At 39.5% G+C, this 22,902-nt stretch overlaps 1 protein-coding gene and 2 long non-coding RNA genes across 3 annotated transcripts in view; 1 reads left to right on the top strand and 2 right to left on the bottom strand.

Annotated features, from left to right (window-relative positions):
• LOC117504818 overlaps positions 1-22,902 on the bottom strand; it is a 3,434,143-nt gene that overhangs the window by 461,731 nt on the left and 2,949,510 nt on the right. The window lies entirely within an intron of this gene.
• Positions 1-22,902, top strand: part of LOC117504910 — a 360,669-nt gene that overhangs the window by 147,438 nt on the left and 190,329 nt on the right. The gene's annotated exons all lie outside the window — the stretch shown is intronic.
• LOC117504871 lies at positions 3,499-4,967 on the bottom strand. The gene is made up of 3 exons (XR_004558928.1): positions 4,584-4,967; positions 3,993-4,118; positions 3,499-3,607 (listed from the first exon to the last, which is right to left on the bottom strand). It is a non-coding gene; the product is annotated as an uncharacterized LOC117504871 (long non-coding RNA).

The following is a 22,902-nucleotide window of genomic DNA, read 5'->3' as shown; positions in this document are numbered from 1 at the left end:
TTTTAATGTCTTCTTATCCGGATAAATTTAGAAATTTATTTCCTTCTAATATAGCTATTTTTATTAAGGAGCAGCGTGGGTGTAAGTGTGCTTGCTTCCAAAGCAGAAGGTCACCGGTTCAGAAGGTCACCGGTTCAAGACCACACGTGCCCATTTTCCATGTCATGAGGTGTTGTGTCAGGAAGGGCATCAACATGCAGATAGATAACAGATCTACTGTGGTAACCCTGAGCAACAAGAGAGTCTGAAAGAACTTACAATGGTTATTTTTCCGATTCAGTCTCCTGTTCTTCATGTCGACTTGAATCTCTGTTTATCTGTGCAGCTGAAACATCAGTGGTTTCCTTCAGAATAAATTAAGTCTTCTAATTCTAACTGGTTATCAGGGTGCTGCATTTTGAAGCTCAGTGTTTCTACAACAAAGTGAACAATGATGCTTCTTACATTTAGAGATTTGCATCACTGTGATTTAGGATTTTGAGTGAAACCATGGTGTTGTGCAGTTTGGAGTCATGATGTTGATACATGAGCTTCAGATTTTATGAATTGTGCGCATATACATTAGTGTTCAGAATAATAGTAGTGCTATGTGACTAAAAAGATTAATCCAGGTTTTGAGTATATTTCTTATTGTTACATGGGAAACAAGGTACCAGTAGATTCAGTAGATTCTCACAAATCCAACAAGACCAAGCATTCATGATATGCACACTCTTAAGGCTATGAAATTGGGCTATTTGTAAAAAAAAAAAAAAAAGGGGGTGTTCACAATAGTAGTAGCATCTGCTGTTGACGCTACAAACTCAAAACTATTATGTTCAAACTGCTTTTTTTAGCAATCCTGTGAATCACTAAACTAGTATTTAGTTGTATAACCACAGTTTTTCATGATTTCTTCACATCTGCAAGGCATTAATTTTGTTGGTTTGGAACCAAGATTTTGCTTGTTTACTAGTGTGCTTGGGGTCATTGTCTTGTTGAAACACCCATTTCAAGGGCATGTCCTCTTCAGCATAAGGCAACATGACCTCTTCAAGTATTTTGACATATCCAAACTGATCCATGATACCTGGTATGCGATGTTTAGGCCCAACACCACAGTAGGAGAAACATGCCCATATCATGATGCTCGCACCACCATGCTTCACTGTCTTCACTGTGAACTGTGGCTTGAATTCAGAGTTTGGGGGTCGTCTGACAAACTGTCTGCAGCCCTTGGACCCAAAAAGAACAATTTTACTCTCATCAGTCCACAAAATATTCCTCCATTTCTCTTTAGGCCAGTTGATGTGTTTTTTTGGCAAATTGTAACCTCTTCTGCACGTCTTTTATTTAACAGAGGGACTTTGCGGGGGATTCTTGCAAATAAATTAGCTTCACACAGGCTCTTCTAACTGTCACAGCACTTACAGGTAACTCCAGACTGTCTTTGATCATCCTGGAGCTGATCAATGGGTGAGCCTTTGCCATTCTGGTTATTCTTCTATCCATTTTGATGGTTGTTTTCCATTTTCTTCCACGTGTCTGTTTTTTTTTTTGTCTATTTTAAAGCATTGGACATCATTGTAGATGAACAGCCTATAATTTTTTGCACCTGCGTATACGTTTTCCCCTCTCCAATCAACTTTTTAATCAAACTACGTTGTTCTTCTGAACAATGTCTTGAATGTCCCATTCTCCTCAGGCTTTCAAAGAGAAAAGCATGTTCAACAGGTGCTGGCTTCAGCCTTAAATAGAGGACACCTGATTCACACCTGTTTGTTCAACAAAATTGACAAACTCACTGACTGAATGCCACACTACTATTACTGTGAACACCCCCTTTTCTACTTTTTTTTTACTAATAGCCCAATTTCATAACTTAAGAGTGTGCATATCATGAATGCTTGGTCTTATTGGATTTGTGAGAATCTACTGGTACCTTGTTTCCCATGTAACAATAAGAAATATACTCAAAACCTGGATTAATCTTTTTAGTCACATAGCACTACTATTATTCTGAACACTACTGCAGTTCTATTTTTTTGTGCATAAAATTAGGAAAAATGGTAATCGATAGTATCGATTGATCAAGCTGAACTGTCCTTCATTTATCATCAGTTGTCTTATTTATTTTTGCTGATATTTGGTGTTCAGTCTATAATAAGAACTCCAACACAAACTAACAGCTATCATTTGGATGTGGTGGAGTTGGTCTGAAATAAAGTTTAGTGGACAAACCTGCTCTGGATCAGTGAACTTCAGGCTTGAAAACAGCATCCAGCACGTTGACTAGTTTCTTCTCTTCTTTAAATCCACTTGTTTCTTCTTGCTGCGCTCTGTTTCTTTTACCAACTCAACTATCTCAGCCAGAGAGAACCACAGAGAGGGCCACACTCCCACAAAATGACATAATCTGGACGCCATTTTGATTGTGTGTAACTGGGGCAGCTTGGCTGCTGCAGTGGAGTGATGTTTTGTAAACAAAACTTCTCTTGAGTGTACTACAAGCTACTGTAATGCACTATTTGACTTTAGAACACAAGGAACTACTATTACAACATTTATTTAAACAGCTGTTATGATTTTGGAGTGTACAGAGTGGAAAATAAGGTGCTGTAAGTATATTATAACCTAGGCAGCCTGATCTCAACACAATGATCTTACCTGATGATGAATAGATCTTGTTCAATGCATATCTAAAGACATCTTATGTAGATAACTAGATTACAAGTGGCCTCACACATGTATAAATTCATTAGAATGTCAAGAAAAGGATGCATTAATTAATGAGTTGGTGGTATTTAACATGGACATATTAATATACATCCATGGTGCTAATAAGCAGCCAACATTAACTCATTATGAAGACCACACTAAGAGTGGATATTCCATATCATAACACTGACACAAGAAGGCAGCAAAGTAGCCAGTATTTTTCTAACTTTGTATTGCATGATGTAGATAGCGAATCTGTCTGGCAGTGTCTGCAATCATCACACTGAGGCTATACAGTTTACAGTTATATAATATGATATGGTTAAGCCCATACAGATTTTAAGGGTATGAACTTCATAATGCTTGTTGCAATGCTCTTTTATGTTCCATGGGATTCACCTGCTTTAATTTCACGTGATGCGGGATTGCAATTATTAATTTAGCGGGATGCAGGATCCAATAATTATGCGTTCCATGGGACTGACATTTATTTTCATGGGATTCATTTTTTTCTCTATTAATTTCACATGAACTGGGAATGACTTTTTAATTTTTACAGGATGTGGGATGTACAATTTTTTAACAAAAATAATGATGGGATACGTTCTGAGACAAATTATTTTAGCAGGATGCGTTCTGCAGCTTATTAATTTAACAGGCTGTGGTTTCCACACCCCCACCCCAAACCCCCCCCCCCCCCCGTCAAGTGGAGGCCCCATGCTTGATAAATGTCAAAACTTCTGTTATTAATGAACAGTTTTTACCATGCATGGAACTGCTGCTGCCATGGTCATCTGTTACAGCAGCTTGTCCTCGGTCATGTGGCTGCTTTCTCGTCACATCACCACTCTTTGGGGGGTTGGGACACTCAATTAACCATGGTATAGCATTTGGCAGCAATCCAGATTTCCTGTAAGAATATCTTATAATTAGGATTCATTACAAAAGTTGGCATATCTATATATAGTTCAAGGATTGTTCTATCTTATTTACTAGTTATTTTAACCCTACCAATGTCTTGGGGTAAGCTGTAGGGGCATTTACACTGAATTCATCCTTAAACAGAACAACCAGCTTTCACATTTGACATTTATATACTACACCACACAACGTACCTTTTTAGAGGGCATTTACCACAATTTGACAATATGAAGTGGTAAATTCTCATTACTGTCACTAACAGTAATTAGACTCTTTTTTGAAAGTTTATTATTTTTATTTAATTAATCTATATTGGTGGCAAATAGTTATGGAGCCGTAACAACACAGACTAAAGTGAGCATTTTTAAAATTACCTGTCATTGGGGTTCTTGAATTGGGAAGTAGCAAAATGATCACTGCAAACTCGGCGCCACCTCAGTTGATCTGGACTTTTCCCTAGCAGGTCCTCTCGACGCAGGTTTTGAACCCATGCTGCACACCTAAAATAATTTACTGAAGTTGCAGGTTATTTATTCACACATGATATAAAAATAAAAGCAAATTATTCACATTTAGTCATTGGATGGAATGCAACACTCACTGACAGCAGCTGCTTCATTAATGATTAATGATCTATTGCTACTTGGTTTGGCAAGGATCTTAGAATCTTTATTAGTTTAGGTATCAACATGTCACTTTAGACTTATTGTCTGTCCAGTTTTACCTTTGCTGTGTGGTGTTTGTGTGTATACCACCATTAACCTTTCTCAGTGACAGTTACTGCCTCCATTTTCATTTACAAGTTTGTAGTACTATGGCAGCTCTGGTTACACTATAAATGCTATATATATATGGCCATTTATACTTAGATCATAATGTTTCTCATAACCGGGCTTGTCTGCCTTTCATGAACAGTACTGAATAGCACTGATTAGTAGTCAATACTAAACAAGCACATGGCTCACCTCATTTTGTCCTTTGGAAAGGAGTAGAATGCCACTTCCTTGTTTGTTTTAGTGTACTTGGTGCAATTGATAGATGAACACTCAGTTCCTTTAGATCTTGATGTTTTTCTGATGTTGCTGGTATGACAGTTATGATCCATGGTGAAGAAAAATGCACATAAACTGCAACTTTTGTCTCTAATATGATTCTAGAGTGACACAGACTGTCATTGTGCATCTATAGCAACACCCACTTACACACATTCAACATGGCGACCGACGCTCAGCCAATTACAATGTAGCATAGAGGAAGTCGGCCCTCTCTATGGTTCTCTCTGATCTCAGCATTAGCAGCAGCTAGCCGCTGTTTCAACAACCTTCTCAGCTGTTCCACCTTTTCGCGCTAACTTCGCCCTTTTCTTCTTCTTCTGGTTTACTGTCGACCTTTGTGCTTCTGGGGCGCTTCAAAAAACATATTCGAGGATCACAGAGATACGACTGATCTGTTCACTGAAGAGTTTCCAACGTCTCCAGCTAACTAGCTTTAGCCACGGACAACAGGAAACAGTTCTTCGTGTGATTTTTTTTATATCAGTGGCAAATCAACATACGTTCATAGCGCTACCTTCTGGACTGGAGCATAGTACACTGGACACCCATTGTGTCATTTTTCCCCATTTCTTTACCGAAACAGCCGAAAGAAAAAATGCTGACACCTTCTCCATAAGGAACTTTTTTTTCTTGTATATCTCTTTGGCCTTGTATTTTGTTCGTTTGTTTGTTATTGTATTTGTTGAAATAAAGTTTTGAAGAAAAAAAAATGCCGAAATGACCGCCTTTCTGGGCGTCGCCATGTTGAGAGACCCGCCCACACTGATTCACGATGAACTCTACCTAAAAAGGTATAAAAAAGGAAACTTTATTGTGACCATCTCAAAATACAAGACTAAACAAGCATATAAATGCAAACAATTAACTCAAAATAAAACACAATCACTAATGTAACATCGAATATATCAAAATGTATCAGTAAAAAGAAAAGAGAGAGAGACAGGAGGAAAAAAAAAGAATGTAAAGGGCGTAAGGCACAACAAACTCAGCCAAGGTCTATTAGTGCTAAGTCTCCAAGGTTCACCTTCATATTCACTTTTTTATTATGTGTTACTTCAACGTATTTATATACCAATTAAAGCAATTAAATTCTACCAGAAATATTTCAAATTTTTCAAAATTCTCATTTTGTGCAAGTAAAATTTGCCAATTAACAACATTCATTACAAAAGAGAAAGGCTTATCATTGCATTCAAATCTTGTAAATATCTTCAAGCCAACTATGATGGCATGTCTAGTTTTTTCAGATGTAGTTTTATTCATACATAAAGGGGTGGAGCCTGGGTGGCTCCGTGCGTGACGAAAAAAGCCTGAAACACGCCCCTCTCCCCAAATCCAGAACACTGACTGTGTTTATTAACTCGTATTTTTGGGGACTGCACAGTGGTTCTCATAACGGTTTAATTGGTGTAAAGAGAAAAAGTTATTCGCCGCCATATTTCCTTATCATTCCTGAAGTGCACCAACGGACAGCTGGTAAAGTGCTAACACCGTTAGCATACAACATGAAATAAGACGAGAGTTTCACTCAGCGTCAGTGTTGCAAGAGCGACATCTTGGGCGATCCGTTGTGACATTTCACCGCACAAGCCGTATTATTACAGTTTTTTTTTTATAATAAAATACTCAAAACAGACACAAGCGAAGCAGCTGCATTTCGATGGGACATTGCGAGGGGAGGAGTCGATAGACAGTCGCTGTCACTCAAAGCAACCACGCCCACAATTATACAGAATTTTTAATACTAAGACATAGAAACAAAAATCACTCCCCGTAAAGTTGTCATGGAGGAGGAGACTATCTACAGAGACCAAACCGTTTGTTTTTTTTGTTTTTGTACCAGGCTGTGTCAACATGTTTATTTCTGCTCTAAATGTGGACATTTTAAAATTGGCTTCGATGGGAAATTTCGTGTTTTGGAGCCAGTCTCAAGCGGCCAGTTAAGGAACTTCGAGAAAAAATGACTTACGCAACAGTGACAGGGGGAAAAGGGATTAAAATAAGTTATATCTCGGTCTGAACTTAGTGCTGTCTTGTGTCTTCCTGTTGCACTTTCTCCAGAGTTGAATGTTTACTTCTCCCAGTTCTGTCTCTGCTCTTCACTTCTTGTATTTCTCTTTGTATAATTGTATTCTCTTTTGGAGTTTGTGTTAATTCTTGCTTGTTATTATTAGATATTTCGTTTAAATAATATTATTATTATAAATATTTAAATAAATATTCTGATCTAATGTGAACCACTGTCACAATGCAAATATAAAACTTCAGTTATTTGTAATTTCTTTTCTAGGAATATTGTCCTCGTTAGTGGCTTCAGAAAAACTCGACAACAAAAATTCATATTGGAAAATTGAACACAACTGAAAACAGATTAAACCTTCAATCAAGACTTTCATAAAAGACTTGATTCTATGTTAATATTTAAAATTGTAGCATAACTGTAAACAGATTTTCCCCAAGATCAGCTGTCCTCCATATATAGTACAAATGACCACATCTAGAACCCGAGGTTCCCCAAGGGTCAACACCTAGTTTATGCAGATCATTACATCAGCAAAAATAAAAGAGCAGCTAGTCCTGCTCTGTGTAAGCCTGATTATGTCAGATCTCAGAAGGTCTTGTCTGTGCATGTCAGGATATAAATCAAGCTGCCAACAACTTCATGGTCTCTCTTTGGATCAATAGGTTTCCTCTTCACTGTCAAATTCATTTTGTTTTCCATTTTAAAGTTGTCTCATTATTACCTGCAAATGCACAGAGGGTGATCTACAAATATCGCTTGATTTGCACATGTGCTTTGTGATCCACAAACACAATTTCTGATTTATAACTTGTGTGTTGGTTTTTAAAAATAAATGTGTATTTGTAAATATGTAATTTGTCATTTGTAAAAAAAGAAAAAAGAAAAAAGGCATTTGCAAAACTGAAAATTCTATTTGTGAGTGTGATTCAGCATTTGTGAATTGCTGATCACATGTATTCATGATCCAGAATTTTGAGACATTCTGAGTGCAGAGCTGTATTTGAGACTAACACGTATCTACATGCTATTACTGCTCCCATTCAGTACATGGCATCGTTTGTTCTATGTATTTTATGAAATTCACTTGCGTTGAATGCAGCAACAGAGGGGGCGGAGATTTCAAAGTCGATCTTGGCTTTGCATCAGGAAAAAGCCTAGCCTGAACACTGCCATAATGGCGGTGTCGCAGACCGAACAGTCCCCCCTAAAAATCGGTCCTCCCTGCCTTCAGTGCACATGCGTCATTTAGCCGCGGTTCACTGATTATCACTTCGTTTCTGCTACAAACTGCAGTCCAGTCATCATCTATCTCAGCGACAGATATCTGAAGCTTTTTGTAAAACAATAATTTCCACATGAATTCAGCATTATTTCACCATAAAAGACGGAGGAAGCGATAAGAGCGCAGCAGCTACATGAGCTGCTAACTGATGCGTTCACTGTGCATCTGTCATTTCAAACGTCACAGAGTGTCGCAGTGTTTCTGCTAAAACTGACTTTAGAATGATTTAAAAGGTTTTACCTTGTCGTCTGATGGTTAATAACCACATTAATCCATTTGATCGTTTTGGGTGAAGAGACCTCCGTCTCAGATGAGCTGCTGAGGTCCGAAAGTATTTAGACATACCCTCAAAATATTTCCCATAAGATATGTGCAATATTTTCACTTTGCAAAAATGACAAGAGTTGCAACTAATGTCAACAATAGTCACAGCAGAATCAACTTTGAAATGTATGTCCTTTTGTCAGCTGTTCAATTTGTTTATTTTTTTGCATTGTTGTAATGTATTGGTATTTATTGTTTTATTACTGAAATTCATTTTGTTTTTTGCTTTGACTCCTGGGACAGACTGATATAAATATTACTCACAGTGAGAAATGTTTATCTGTCAGTATATAAGTCACACAAATCTTTACCAACGGCTGTAAATTCTGTAATAGTCATTTTAGTGTTTACACTTTTGTTTAAACAGACTTTTGAATGAAGCCTGAAGTACAAGCTGAAATGTTGACAACAGTGTGTCAACTGTATCAGGGGACAGAAATTTGCTGGAAATATTTTTGCTGGAAGCTCTGGTTCTCCTCCAAAAATGTAATGACAATCTGTAGAATTTTTTTCACCCCTTATCAGAAAACATAAAATTCAGGAACATGCCTCAATTTTGGGTGAATTTGATAGTTTTCATGACCAACAGTTGATATTTCCCTCCAAATTCAAATTTCAAAATTCTGCATTCAAAAACAAAGCTTTGACAAATCAAACAAAACCATGAGAACTAAAACCAATCAGAAACTGGAGGAAAAGAAGCATTTTGGGTTAATTTTATTATTTTCCAAACAACTAGTCTAGATTACAACATAATTCTTAATTTTGTGAGGAAGAATTGTGAACAGTGATTCAATTAATCAAATAAAACAATCTGAATCAAAATCCATTTAAAAATGAATAATAAATATTTGGGTGAAATTCACCCCAAAGAAGTCCACATTTTCTCTAAAATTTGTGATTTCATATTTCCGCAAGGAAGTATTGTGAACAATTTTTAGATTAATTGAATTGACCATCATATGCACAGCGACTCCTGCTGGCCATCATTACACTTAGATGAAGGAAACAAACAAACAAACAAACAAAAAAAAAACAGATCATCAAAATCCATTAAGAACTGAAGAAGGAAAAACCATTTAGGTGAATTTCAGATTATTGGATGGATTTCTTTCTAATAGAATGCAATGAGCCTCATTAGGCCGATGGTCTAGTGGTTAAGCGTTGGGCTTGAGACCAGAGGATCCTTGGTTCAAATCTCAGCCTGACCAGAAAATCACTAAGGGCCCTTGGGCAAGGACCTTAATCCCCTAATTGCTCCCAGTGTGTAGTGAGCATCTTGTATGGCAGCACCCTCCCATCAGGGTGAATGTGACACCAATAACACGTACATCAAAATCCACCAAAAATTTGTAAGGATCGTCCACATCAAGATCAGTCCATCTGAATTTCTTCCCTAACTCCTTGTTTGTTGCAGCATTGTTATTGGTGTTTATGCAGATTGTCCAGACTGTATCAGTGCAAAACACAGGAGAAAAAGGTCTTTTGGAATTTGGGGTGAAAGCGTATCTACCTGGACTCCTGGTGTGCTATGAGGTGGAATCTGCTAACTGCTGGAGCAGTGTCTACATCCTCCTCCATGTTCCAGCAGTCAGAGCTGGGGCGTGGCTCTGCTGCACATCCGCAAGGAGATCTGGATCTGGATAGAGAAGCGCGTGCTCCGACCCTCATGTGCTCTACACACACTCAGATCTCTGTGTGCATGATGGATCCACCTGCTCTGATTGCTCGTCCAGAACAAAAAGGGATTGTCTCCATCATTAGAAGCCTCACTGTCTTGTTCAGACTCTGAGGACACACTGCACACACCAGCTTCCTCTAGTTAAAAAAAAAAAAAAAATGAAGCGCTTGCTCAACATTCCTAAGATGCTTCATTTTTACAAAAAACACACCACCACGACACATGCTAAATACTCCACCACGGACTAAATAAACACACAAAACACGCTAAATATCTCTCGAATACAACAACTCTCATCACTGTCTCTTTTCTCTCTCCTCACCCAATCACCCCACAATATTCCTTCCCTCAGCAACCAAATTACGTGGCTTGGGGATCATTGTTATTGGCTTATGTAGTTCATTTTCCACCAGTAATAAAGAGAAATTCATATTTTGTTTTTTATACTTGTGTTGCTATGGACAGAGGGGGACAAGAAAGAAAAGAAACTGGGCTTAGTGACTTCTGACTGGTTAGCTTGTGCGTTTTCCACCAATGATAAAGAGGGAGTCGTGTTTTTTCCCACCCATCACTGCTGCAGCAGAGAAGGAAATTATCCTTTTTGCTGTAGCTGTGTACATATCGCGCAGCAAAAATGACAATAATATTCATGAAAATGCTGGGCATAAAAAATACCCATAAGTCAACTTTTACTTGGCCTATTAACAAAATTTAAAAGTTGGTATAAAAATTTAAATCTGCACATTCAATACGCATTCAATAGGCAACTCCGAGTGCAGTGAATTGGTTGTTACATCCACTTAATTCGGCCATGTGACTATTGACACGGTGGCGCGTCTGTCGACTCCACACGGTTAATGTGTGTTTGGTTAGCAATTAAGCATCTAAGGTCTGTCATACAACTGTTGTCAATAGATAATAGAAATGATAATCTCGCCTAAAAAAGTAAGTCCCTTCGGCTGTTCCCATGTTTGCACACGGGGTTGCCACAGCAAATCTGAGGCAGATGCAAAATGGCTAGAGCCAGTTGAGCCCAACTGAAGGAAATCTGTCGTAGTGATGGAGAACTTTAATCCCGGTCTCGATCTCTTTCAATGACCATATTGTTTGTAAATCTTTTTTAAGGTCTTGGAATTAGTTTTTGTGTCCTGTATGAATTATGTGTCTATTCAGAGTGCTCTTTATCCAAATCTTTGACCACACTCAGAACAGACAAATGGTTTTTGTCTTTTTGTTTTGTCTCTTTTTCATTTGTTTTGAATTTCTTTCTACTGCATTTTCTTTCTTCTTAGAGTGCAGTGGGCCCCAGACATGGGGTCTAAAGTTGCACCTTAACATTACTGACATTGTATCCAAGGGCCTTCTTCAAGATGGTGACTTATCCTCTCCTCAAATACTGCCTTTGATCTCCTGCCCCACTTCTCATGTTTGAGTAAGTGAAGCAGTGAAAGATCTTTTTCTTCTCCCCAACTGACCAATTTACAATGGTGTAGTTTCACTGGATTCTTTTGGCCCTTTGATGGTGTTGTTGCTGGGATCCAGGCTCAGAACTATCCGGTGGATGACCCAGCTGAATTCTGCCACAGGAGAGATGTCTCCCCGCAGCACTAGGAGAAGTTGCACCATTGCTTTCTTCACACGCCCTGGCGTCTAGGCGCTTTGTGGAGTTTTTAGCTGGGGTTTTTCTTTGAAACATCCTCATACCAAGCTCTCTCCTGGCAACCCCCTTTATAGTGGGACAGAGGACACTGGAGGCTCGTGTATGAATTTTCATGTGTGTGTTCAGGTTGCTCTTTTGTCCAAATCTGTGACCACATGCAGAACAGACAAATGGTTTTTGCCCTGTATGAATTATCATGTGTGTGTTCAGGTTGCACTTTTGTCCAAATCTTTGACCACACTCAGAACAGATAAATGATTTTTTCCCTGTATGAGTTATCATGTGTCTGTTCAGAGTGCTCTTCTGTCCAAATCTTTGACCACACTCAGAACAAATAAATGTTTTTTGCCCTGTATGAATTATCATGTGTGTGTTCAGGTTGCTCTTTAGTCCAAATCTTTGACCACACTCAGAACACATAAATGATTTTTTCCCTGTATGAACTATCATGTGTTTATTCAGAGTGCTCTTTAGTCCAAATTTTTGACCACACTCAGAACAAACAAATGATTTTTTCCCTGTATGAATTATCATGTGTGTGTTCAGGTTGCTCTTTACTCCAAATCTTTTACCACACTCGGAACAAACAAATGCTTTCTTCCCTGTATGAATTATCAGGTGTCTGTTCAGATTGCTCTTTAGTCCAAATCTTTGACCACACTCAGAACAGACAAATGCTTTTTTCCCTGTATGAATTATCATGTGTGTGTTCAGGTAGCTCTTTTGTCCAAATCTTTGACCACACTCAGAACAGATAAATGATTTTTTCCCTGTATGAGTTATCATGTGTCTGTTCAGAGTGCTCTTTCGTCCAAATCTTTGACCGCACTGGGAACAGAAAAATGTTTTTTGTCCTGTCTGAATTCTAATGTGTTTGTCCAGAGTGTCCTTTAGTTTCTGTATTTTACTCTGATCAGAACAGTTAAATGGTTTGCCTTGCCTCTTGCTTTGTTGCTCCGAGTTGTTCATGAGACCAGATGCTTTTCTATATTTAGAGCTTTTAAATTTTTTCTCATCAGTGTTGCTTGAATGAACAATATTAGTATTTTTTCGACAGTTAAAATTTGACCGAAGTTCCCTGGTCTGTGTCCAGTCATAGCTGTCATCAGTCCCAGTTCCAGAATTGTCTGATCTCCTGCCACTGGTATCTGGTTGTAAATGACTGTTTGGACCTGAGTTGCTGGCTGGTTGTGGTCCTCTATCGTCCTCTCCATCAGCTTCTGCTGTCAGTGTTCTGTGTACATATGAGCTGCTGGCTACAGGCTCAGTCTCTGTGCTCTCATCACTTTGGCTTTGATGAAGCTGTGATGACTCTGGTTTTTCATCATCATTTTCACTCTTCACAGTGAAGGCAGTGAAACCAAACTTGCTGAGATCTGCCTCCTCCAGCTGCTGAAGCTGCTCTCCCTGCTGACTTATCCACAGCTTCTGTTCTTCTTTAATGTCCTCCTGGTCAACACTCAGATTCCATTCCTGGTGTTCAGGGAGAGTTTCTTCTTTAATCACCAACAACGGCTGCATGTCTATAAAGAAACACATTAACAATAAATGTTAGAAGAACACTCATTAAAATAAAAGTATCAGAGTGGTGAGTTTGACCTGATGACATTAAGTTATTGCACTGATGGAATTGATCAAGTGGAGGTTACATCAGGATTTGTGTTAAATTCACAAATTTGAATTCACGTCATTGTCATCCACAACTGACTGTTGTAATGCTTTATTTTTGGATTGCCACAAATAGTTTAGAATGTCTACAGATCATATTGCTTACTGGAAAGTGGACATGTGTTGCAGCTTGATTATGACCCAGAGCTCAAACATGTTGAGGCGGTTTTGCAGGCGAGAGAACACAGCTACTCTGTCAAAGTGTGGAGGCTAACTCTTAATGACACAACCTCTCAAATTTCCTGCTCGTCCCTTCTCCACTGGGAACTGGAAAAAACAAAACAAAAAAAAACTGCTTTTCGCAACTGCTTCGGTGATTGCAGCCAAAAACAACAAAACATTAGACCATTTATCTTTGTAAAGTTATGCTGTGTTTGTATTGTGCAATGGGAGGCTGTCTCCAGAAGTGCTCACCCCTGCGATATCACGCCGAGGTTCAAATGAGACTGTGCTGCCCTATTTGAGCAACAGTCCAGAGGGACAGATATTCCAACAGCTGTGTAAGAATGCCATTAGGCTACTTAGAATGTGGACAGATCCAACCTCGACTCATTCGTGCTTATTCTGTGTGCATCAGCTTTGGGGGCCCACAGGTTTTGAGCATTTAAAAGGCATTTCGGGGCCACTAGAGAGACCAATAAAGTTGTCTGAAGTCTTTCAAATGCAGTCCAAATGTAGTTGTAACACAGTACGAATACCTAAAATGTTGTTAGATTGCAGTAAGAATATTACAAATACACCTTGAATGCCATGCGAATGCGGTTCAAACGCCACCCAAAGTTTCCGTGGAAGGGAGGTGGGGCGTGGCAGAGCAAGCGCTGAGGTCTGCTATCTTTTGGAGACCTGCCGTGTGTCTCTGCTGGATGTCGAATGACATCCAGCCTATGAACTGATGACCTGCAAACCATGGTCCACTGACTATCGCATCACTGTCGTACATGGACAGACGTGATCAGACTACTACGGCCATTAGATCACTGACGTGCACACATTATTACCGGTGCATCAGTGATGGCCCCTAGCCTGCGATGCATCACAGTATACCTATAATCAGGAGAACCGAGACTACATGTATCAGGCCATACATTGGATATCATATGTAAACCTTACAAGTGTCAAGTCAGGTGTTGGTATGAAAGCATTACACAGTGCTCGGCTGTGCCCATAATGGACTCTCTGAACCGTGCGACTGGTTATCATGTCGCACAGCGGACCCTCCCATTGTCCGGCTGCTGTGAGCAGTGATGAGGGCTGACGGTCCTGTGTGGAAGATCCGTAACGGCTTGTATGCGAACATGTGAATAAATTCTGGCCTCATCTGAACTGGCATGAAGGATCTAAAGAGTCGTATCCAGAAACATTGATTCATCAGGGATCTACCACATAGGACCGTCCACCCTCATCACTGCTTGCCGCAGCCAGACAGCGGGAAGGTTTGCTGCGCATCATGGCTGTACCAACCAATCACTCTGTGGTCCAGATGGACAGCGGGGGATCCCGCTGCCAGCAGGCATCATAGCCTTTTCTTGCCATGCTCGAACCTTGTAGAAAAGGCTGTCTGTTTGCATTTGAAATGTGACTTTAAGAGTATTTTTAAAACGTATTTTCTATTGCCTATAGTTACTTTTATGGTTTTTAATCTTCTTTTCATTATTGTTGCTTGTTGTACTTAATTCTTTTGTGTTGTGAATTGGTTTTATTTTGGGATATGGGGATCTTTGTTTAATGTTGGTCTGCAGTTATGTTCAGCACTTTGTTGATTTTTTTCTTCATTTAAAATGCTTTATAAATGTATTATTATTACTTAGGACAGTACGATGGCTTAGTGGTTAGTACTTTTGCCTCACAGCATGAACGTCATGGGAACAATTCCCACCTGTGGCCTTTCTGTGTGGAGTTTGCATGTTCTCCCCGTGTTTGCGTGGGTTCTCTCTGGGTGTTCCGGCTTCCTCCCACATCCAAAGACATGCATGTTAGGTGAACTGAAAACTTTAAACTGACCCTCGGTGTGTGTACATGGGTGTGAATGTGTTTTTCTGTCTCAATGTGGCGCCGTGATTAACTGGCGTCCAGTCAATCGTCTATAAATACACATGAATAAACTTTCACTTTCAAACCTGTTTTCAATGTTTGTTTGTTTTTTAACCATAACCATTTTATACATTTATTCAATGTTAAAATGCTCCTTTTTTGAAGTCTTAATTAATGACCATAACATTTTTTGTTGTTGTTGTTGTTAAAACTAGCAACATATGGTGTCCTAAAGAAAGGAACCAGCAGGGGGGCCCAGGCCTATTTAAGAGGAGGTGTTGAGTTGCCGACTCTATTTTGGAATAAAGTTGTGTTCTATTCCACAACGCAGTCTAAATCTTCTGACAACTCACACACTTTTGGATACACAACAGAAGTTTTGGCGATGAGGCTTTTGGGATTTTTTTTTCCCCCTCAAAAGAGAAGACACGGAAAAGGAAGACCTCCGAGTGGCACAAACACTCAGAATGGTGCAGATGATTTTTGGCGGTGGACCAGAGGTTATCTTCGACGAAAGCTTCAAAGTTTATAAGGACCGGTTTAAGCAGTTGTTTTTTGTTTGTTTTTTTTTGGTTAAACATATCTAGAATGCCTCAACTGAGCCACTACATCCTGCTATTGAGGTATTACAAAGATTTATAGAATTTGATAGAATATTAACCCTCAAAACTTGAATCAGCTGCAAATCATGATTTATCCACAAACTGTTAATCACAAAATGCAAGAATGAGAATGGGCAAAGAAAAAAAAAAAAACAGCAGAGGCCCCAGCAGGGTCCAGGGGCGCTGCCCCTGTTGGGGGCCCACAGGTTTTGAGCATTTTAAAGGCATTTCGGGGCCACTAGAAAAACCTAATTTCATGAATTTCCATTTTATATTTTTTTGTATGTTGGGGTATGTGGAAGTCTGACTGTAATAAAATAGTCTGTCTATGAAGACCTTCTTCAGTGATACCTGCCTCGTGCTGTAGCATATGTACTGACAATAAATGCCATAGCATTAGACAGATATCACTAAACATGCAACACTATTCTTTAAGTGTCTTTCCTTAACCTGCAATGAGCTCTGAAATATACAGAAACTTCATGCAAGTATGTGTAAATCTTTTACAGAGATTAAAACCTATCAAAACAACATTTGTGGTATAAAACAGTGACTTGCTTAATATTTACATGTGAAATCTATGCTTACAAATTACTGCCCCATAATACATTCCTAAATCACACCATGTGAATTTGCAGCCTGACGGCTTACGTCAGTCAGCAGGAAAATCCCACAGGCACATACAGCATAGTATCATTCAAAAGCACACATCCTGTGCACCAGCTGTACCACAGTCTATGAAATTCACCAAAATAAAAAATAAAATTGATGCAGGTCGATTTCGGCATGCAGGCAAAATATATTTTGTCATTTTTGAATGGTTTATCTATTAAAGAGTAAAACTGAAGGAAATCAATTGTAAGGCCTGAAAGAAGTTTCTGTAGGAGGTATTTTAGCCATCAGGTCAAGTGAGAGGGACAAGTGTTGGCTTTTAAAATAAATAGCTTTTTCTTGCCATGCTTGTATCTTGTGGAACAGGCTGACTGTTGGCATTTAAAATGTGACTTTAAGACTATTTTTTACAACATTTTTGATTGCCTGTAGTTAGGTTTTCATTATTTTTACTTGTTCTACTTAATTATTTTGTGTTTTTAATTGGTTTAATTTGTGTTCAGCACTTTGTTGATTTTTTTCTTCATTTAAAATGCTTTATAAATGTATTATTATTATTACTTAGGGCAATAGCGTGGATTAATAGTTAGCACTGTTGCCTCACAGCAAGTAGGTCATGGGTTCGATTCCCACCTGTGGCCTTTGTGTGGAGTTTGCATGTTCTCCCCGTGTTTGCGTGGGTTGTCAGCTGAACTGTCCACCTTCATTTATCATCATAAAGCACAGTTTGTCTTATTTATTTTTGCTGATATTTGGTGTTCAGTCTCTAATAAGAACTCCAACACAAAGTAACAGCTGTCATTTGAATGTGGTGGAGTTGGTTTGAAATAAAGTTTAGTGGACAAACCTGCTCTGGATCAGCAAACTTAAGGCTTGAAAACAGCTTCCAGCACGTTGACTAGTTTCTTCTCTTCTTTAAATCCACTCGTTTCTTCTTGCTGCTCTGCGATCTGTTTGTTTCTACCAACTCAAATATCTCAGCATTAGCAGCAGTTAGCCGCTGTTTCAACAACCTTCTCAGCTCTTCCACCTTTTCACGCTAACTTCGCCTTTTCTTCTTCTTCCGGTTTACTGTCTGTTGGGTATTTTCTCCTCCAAACATTCTTAAAACTTTTAACAAGACAAACAGAGTCAAAAAACACCAGTGAGACAGAAAGTCAAATTTATCTTGCGAGGAGTGCAAACAGTCCGTACACGTAGTACCACTGAAAGCACTAAGGACTGCTGCGCCTGCTCACTCTTTTTATTAGAAAACCCTACCCACAGCGTGAAACTTGTCCTAAGGGGGGGGGAAGAACGCATGACAAGTTTCTTCAAGTAAAACAAACACATGCGTCAATAAACACAGCTGCGTGGAGAAACAGTTTCTTTCCTTTAATCTTATCATCAAAGGTCAGCACATCCCGTTCTTGCAGGCTCTTCTGTTGCACTTATCATCTGTTCTGCATCATAAATTCACAACAGTCAAAACTGACCTCAGCATACTATCTTCACTCCCAGTTCAAACTGACCTCAGCATGCTAAAACAAAGTTGAATAACAAGTATATTCTCAGGGCTACTTTTAAGACTGGTGCAAAACAGCACAATAACGTTTTCATAAGAAAGAAGACAAAGGTACAAATGTTTAACAGTGATAAAAAAATATATATATATAAAATCTTTAACATTTCCCTCCTGTTATCACTTGTTAAACATATAGTAGGCATCACCTAGCTTAGCACTTCTTTTGAGATTTTCACTAAGAGGTTCATCATGGTATGTTCTACAGGCTTACACCCCAGAGGTTATGTCATCGTTGTCATCATCATCGGTGTCTGGGTCATCATACTTCCATTGGTCTGGGTACAGGTCATGAGAGCCCTCTTCCTCTTCGTCGTCGTTTTGCCTCAGGAGTGGATATGAAGCTGGTCCCCCTCCTGGTCCTGGACCTATTGCTGTGGTTATCATTCTATTTACAAGGCCTCGAAGACATGGAATACAACAACATCCACACAATGTTAGAATCGCAGCAAATACTGCTATAGACACTAATAGTGAATCAATCAATCAACTTTTTTCTTATATAGCGCCAAATCACAACAAACAGTTGCCCCAAGGCGCTCAAAGAAATCAAAGACCTCCATTTTCCCATCCCTTCCAGCCACCAATCCCAGCCTTCGGTGTTTACTCCACTGTGCTCTTTCATCTTCCTGTTCAACGTCCTCAGACCGTCGATGGCTTGAGTAAGGCTGCCATCTGCAGCTGTGTTGTTGGGAATGAATGTGCAGCATTGTTCTCCGAACATGGCACAAACTCCTCCTTTCTCTGCCAACAACATATCCAGAGCAATACGGTTCTGGAAGGCCATAAGGGACGTGGCTTCTAACTGTGAATGGACAGCCTTAAATCCTTCCTCAGTCCAATTTCCTAATTTCTGCACATTGTAGTGGCATGTGGCAATGTGGCATAAAGATCCTCCAGGTCCGGATGGTGACTATGAAAACAAATTGAAAGACAGTTCACCTGTGAAGCTGACAATGACAGATTTGATTCATGATGGCAACTCAACAGCTGTCATAACAGTGACAGGTGCCACTGAAGATGTTTTAAAATTGAGATTCACAGGTATGCCATTACATGTGTCACTTTGTAAACCATATTTAACAGAATGGCAAGATTTGGGACTGACAGTCATAACAGCTTTGTCAGCCACTGATTGGAGCAGAGTTGGACCACGAACGGAGTTCAGTCCATCAACTAAATTGTATAAAGTGCCAGTTAATGTCTCATTGGTGCTGACAGCCGGAACACATATTGATGTGTCCACTTCACAATCCTGAGTGTTTCAGTTGAGTCCTGAAGAGGATGATCTTCTTTCTTCAGTACCATCAGGATTGTGGACAACAGGTCCTTCAGACGTAGGACTGATTAAAAATGCACAACCTGTAGTTATAAGACCAAAAACAGAATACAGACCATGTGTAAGACAGTATCCATTGAAACCTGATGCAATTGAAGGAATCAGGCCAGTAATAGAGGATTTGTTAACAGCAGGAGTAATAGCGCCATGTCCAGATTCACCATGTAACACACCCATATTTCCTGTAAAAAAGGCTCCGCCCTCAGTGGGATGGAGAATGATTCAAGATCTGCAGGCAGTAAATGCTGCTGTGATTAAAAGAGCACCATGTGTTCCAGATCCACACACCTTGTTAAATTCACTGAGACCAAATTCTAATAGTTTCTCAGTAATTGACATAAGTAATGCATTTTTCTCTGTGCCAGTACACCCAGATAGTCAATTTTGGTTTGCTTTTACCTTTAAGGGACAACGATATACATTTACCAGATTACCGCAGGGTTACGCAGAGTCCAACTATTTATTCTCAAGTCATGTCAGCATGTTTAGCCAATTTCGTTCCACCGGCAGATAGCCAACTATTAGTGTATGTTGATGACATTTTGATTGCCTCTGACACACGAGAAAACTGCATAACTGACACAGTAGCATTATTATGTTTCTTATTTAATAATGGCCACAAAGTGAGTAAAAACAAAGTTCAGTTGTGTAGGGGTAAAGTAAAATATTTAGGACATGAATTATCAGCCACAGGGCGCACGATCCTGTCTGACAGGAAGGAAGCGATTTTATATGCTCCGAAACCACAAACTAAAAGACAGATGATGTCATTTCTTGGACTGACTAATTACTGCAGGGCATGGATTCCCTGCTATGCAGAATTGACTAGTCCACTTTCTGATTTGATGTACAAAGATGATATTTCAATGTCAACCGTGTTGGAATGGAACAAAGAAGCTGAGGAAGCTTTTGTAAAAGTAAAACAAACGTTAGTGTCATCTACAGTTTTGACACTACCAGATTATAGTAAACCATTTACTCAAACAGTGGATTGTAAAAAGAATTTCATGACAAGTGTCTTAGTACAGTCACATGGTACAAAATTACGACCAGTGGCTTACTATTCTTCCAAATTGGATACAGTAGCTGTTCAAAGTAGCAGTAATGTTGTTCTATTCCATCAGCTGACATTGAAAGTTCCACATGCAGTTTCTGCACTCCTGTTGCAGACAAACATGAGCTTTTTGTCCCCAGCAAGACATCTTTCGTGCATGTCCTTGCTATTATCACAACCACACCTTACGGTAGAGCGATGTACAACATTGAATCCATCCACATTGATACCTTTACCTGAGGATGGTGAGCCGCACAATTGTCTTGATGTAGCAACAGTCTGTATGAAAGCACGTCCAGACCTCCAGGATACGCCCATCCCACACAGTACAATTGTGTATGTGGATGGATCCTCCACTAAAAATGCTTATGGACAAACACAATCTGGATATGCTGTTGTCACAAATTCAGAAGTATTGGATTCTACTTCGTTGCCATCATTATTCTCAGCGCAAGCAGCTGAATTAGTAGCTCTAACTGCAGCTTGTCATTTATTTAAAGGAAAGGCTGTAACAATCTATACAGACAGCCAGTACGCTTTCAGCACAGTGCATGTGTTTGCAAAACTGTGGGAAGAGCGTGGAATGGTGACATCATCTGGAAAGCCGGTGACTCATGCCACTCTCCTAACTGCACTACTGAAAGCTGTGAAATTGCCTAAACAAATTGCTATATGCAAATGTGCGGCTCACACCAAAGGCTCTGATATAGTTTCACAAGGAAATGATTTTGCTGACAGAGCTGCGAAGGCGGCAGCAGCAGCAGCTTTTTCTATTTTTCTCCTACACGAAACCTCTCCGGATTGCATTTAGGTCATACACTGCTTGCTGACATGCAACAGCAGGCAACTGAAAAAGAAAAACAAATGTGGTTAAATAAAGGAGCTACATATGCAAATGATTTGTACTTATGACCACAAAAGAAACCCATATTGCCAAAAAATATGTTTAAATGGGCAGCTATTATGAGCCATGGCGTGACGCATGTCTCATCAGGGGGTATGATATCGCAATTGCAATCTATTTTTTGTCTTTATGGGTTCGATGCATATGCAAAACAGCATTGTAGAGCATGCATGACATGTGCAAAACACAACTCACAAGGCAATTTGAGACCCCAAAGAGGCAAATTTCCAACACCACAATATCCCTTTCAAGTGATTCATATGGATTATATACAGCTGAGTAAACATGAAGGAAAAGAATTTTGTTTAGTCATAATTGATGCGTTCTCAAAATGGGTAGAAGTGTTCCCCACAAAACATGCAGATGCACTTACAGTGGCAAAAGCATTGTGCAAAGACATCATTCCACGATTTGGAATACCAGAAACAGTCTATTCAGATAATGGAGCGCATTTTGTTAATACAATAGTGCAACATGTGGGAGAAGCGCTACAGATTAATCTCAAAAATCATTGTGCTTATCATCCACAAAGTGCCGGATTAGTAGAAAGGATGAATGGGACAGTAAAAAACAGACTTAGGAAGACAATGGAGGAAACAGGCAGACCATGGACACATTGTGTAGATTTGGTAAAAATGTACATAAACATAACTAGTACCATGGGGTTGACACTGTATGAAACATTGTTTGGCAGAAAATACCGATTGCCATATTATGGGCAAATTTGGGATGTACCTGAGGAAGCCAATTTGGCAGATTACATGAGGAAGATGTTAGAAAGACAACGAGGGAGAGTTTCAAACACTGACCCTAGGATGACCCTAAAGTGGTACCTGGAGACTGGGTGTTGATAAGAAGCATCAAGAGAAAACACTGGCATTCACCTAAGTGGGAAGGGCCCCATCAAGTACTACTCACAACACCCACAGCTTTGAAAATTGGGGAAAGAAGTACATGGATTCATTTAACTCACTGTAAGAAAGTCATTTCTGCAGACACAGGCAAACAGTAAGAACAGTAGGATAAGACTAGTAATAGTGTGTGAGCTTGGTGTTAAGATCCAGGTTAGACACGAAAGCTAGCAGAAGACATTAAGAAGCCACTGTTCTGAACATAGGTGTGCTGTAGTGTGCAGAAATGGCAAAAGTAAAAAACAAAAAGAACGAGGGTCCCTGGACCCCATGGACAGTCCTTATTATGCTACTTTTCTTTTTTGGATTAGGCTCATTAGTGAAAGCCATCAGTGTCGGACACGACAATACAGGACACATCAACAAACTAAATAGGCCAAAAAGAGAGGACAGAGGCCCCAATCCACTTATACCTGTAGGGCATCGATGTAGTAAACAAAGAGCATATCAATTTGGTGTACAGGCCTGCTTTCCCCGAAATGCTTCAGTAGTAATCAAAGTCCCTTTTACATCCTTGACACGCACACAGGATGATCAACAGGGATCATGGTATAGTGGCTATGATTGGTATATGACA

Source organism: Thalassophryne amazonica, chromosome 23, assembly GCF_902500255.1.
Source record: "Thalassophryne amazonica chromosome 23, fThaAma1.1, whole genome shotgun sequence".
NCBI lineage: Eukaryota > Metazoa > Chordata > Actinopteri > Batrachoidiformes > Batrachoididae > Thalassophryne > Thalassophryne amazonica.
This window is presented reverse-complemented; position numbering and strand designations above follow the sequence as displayed.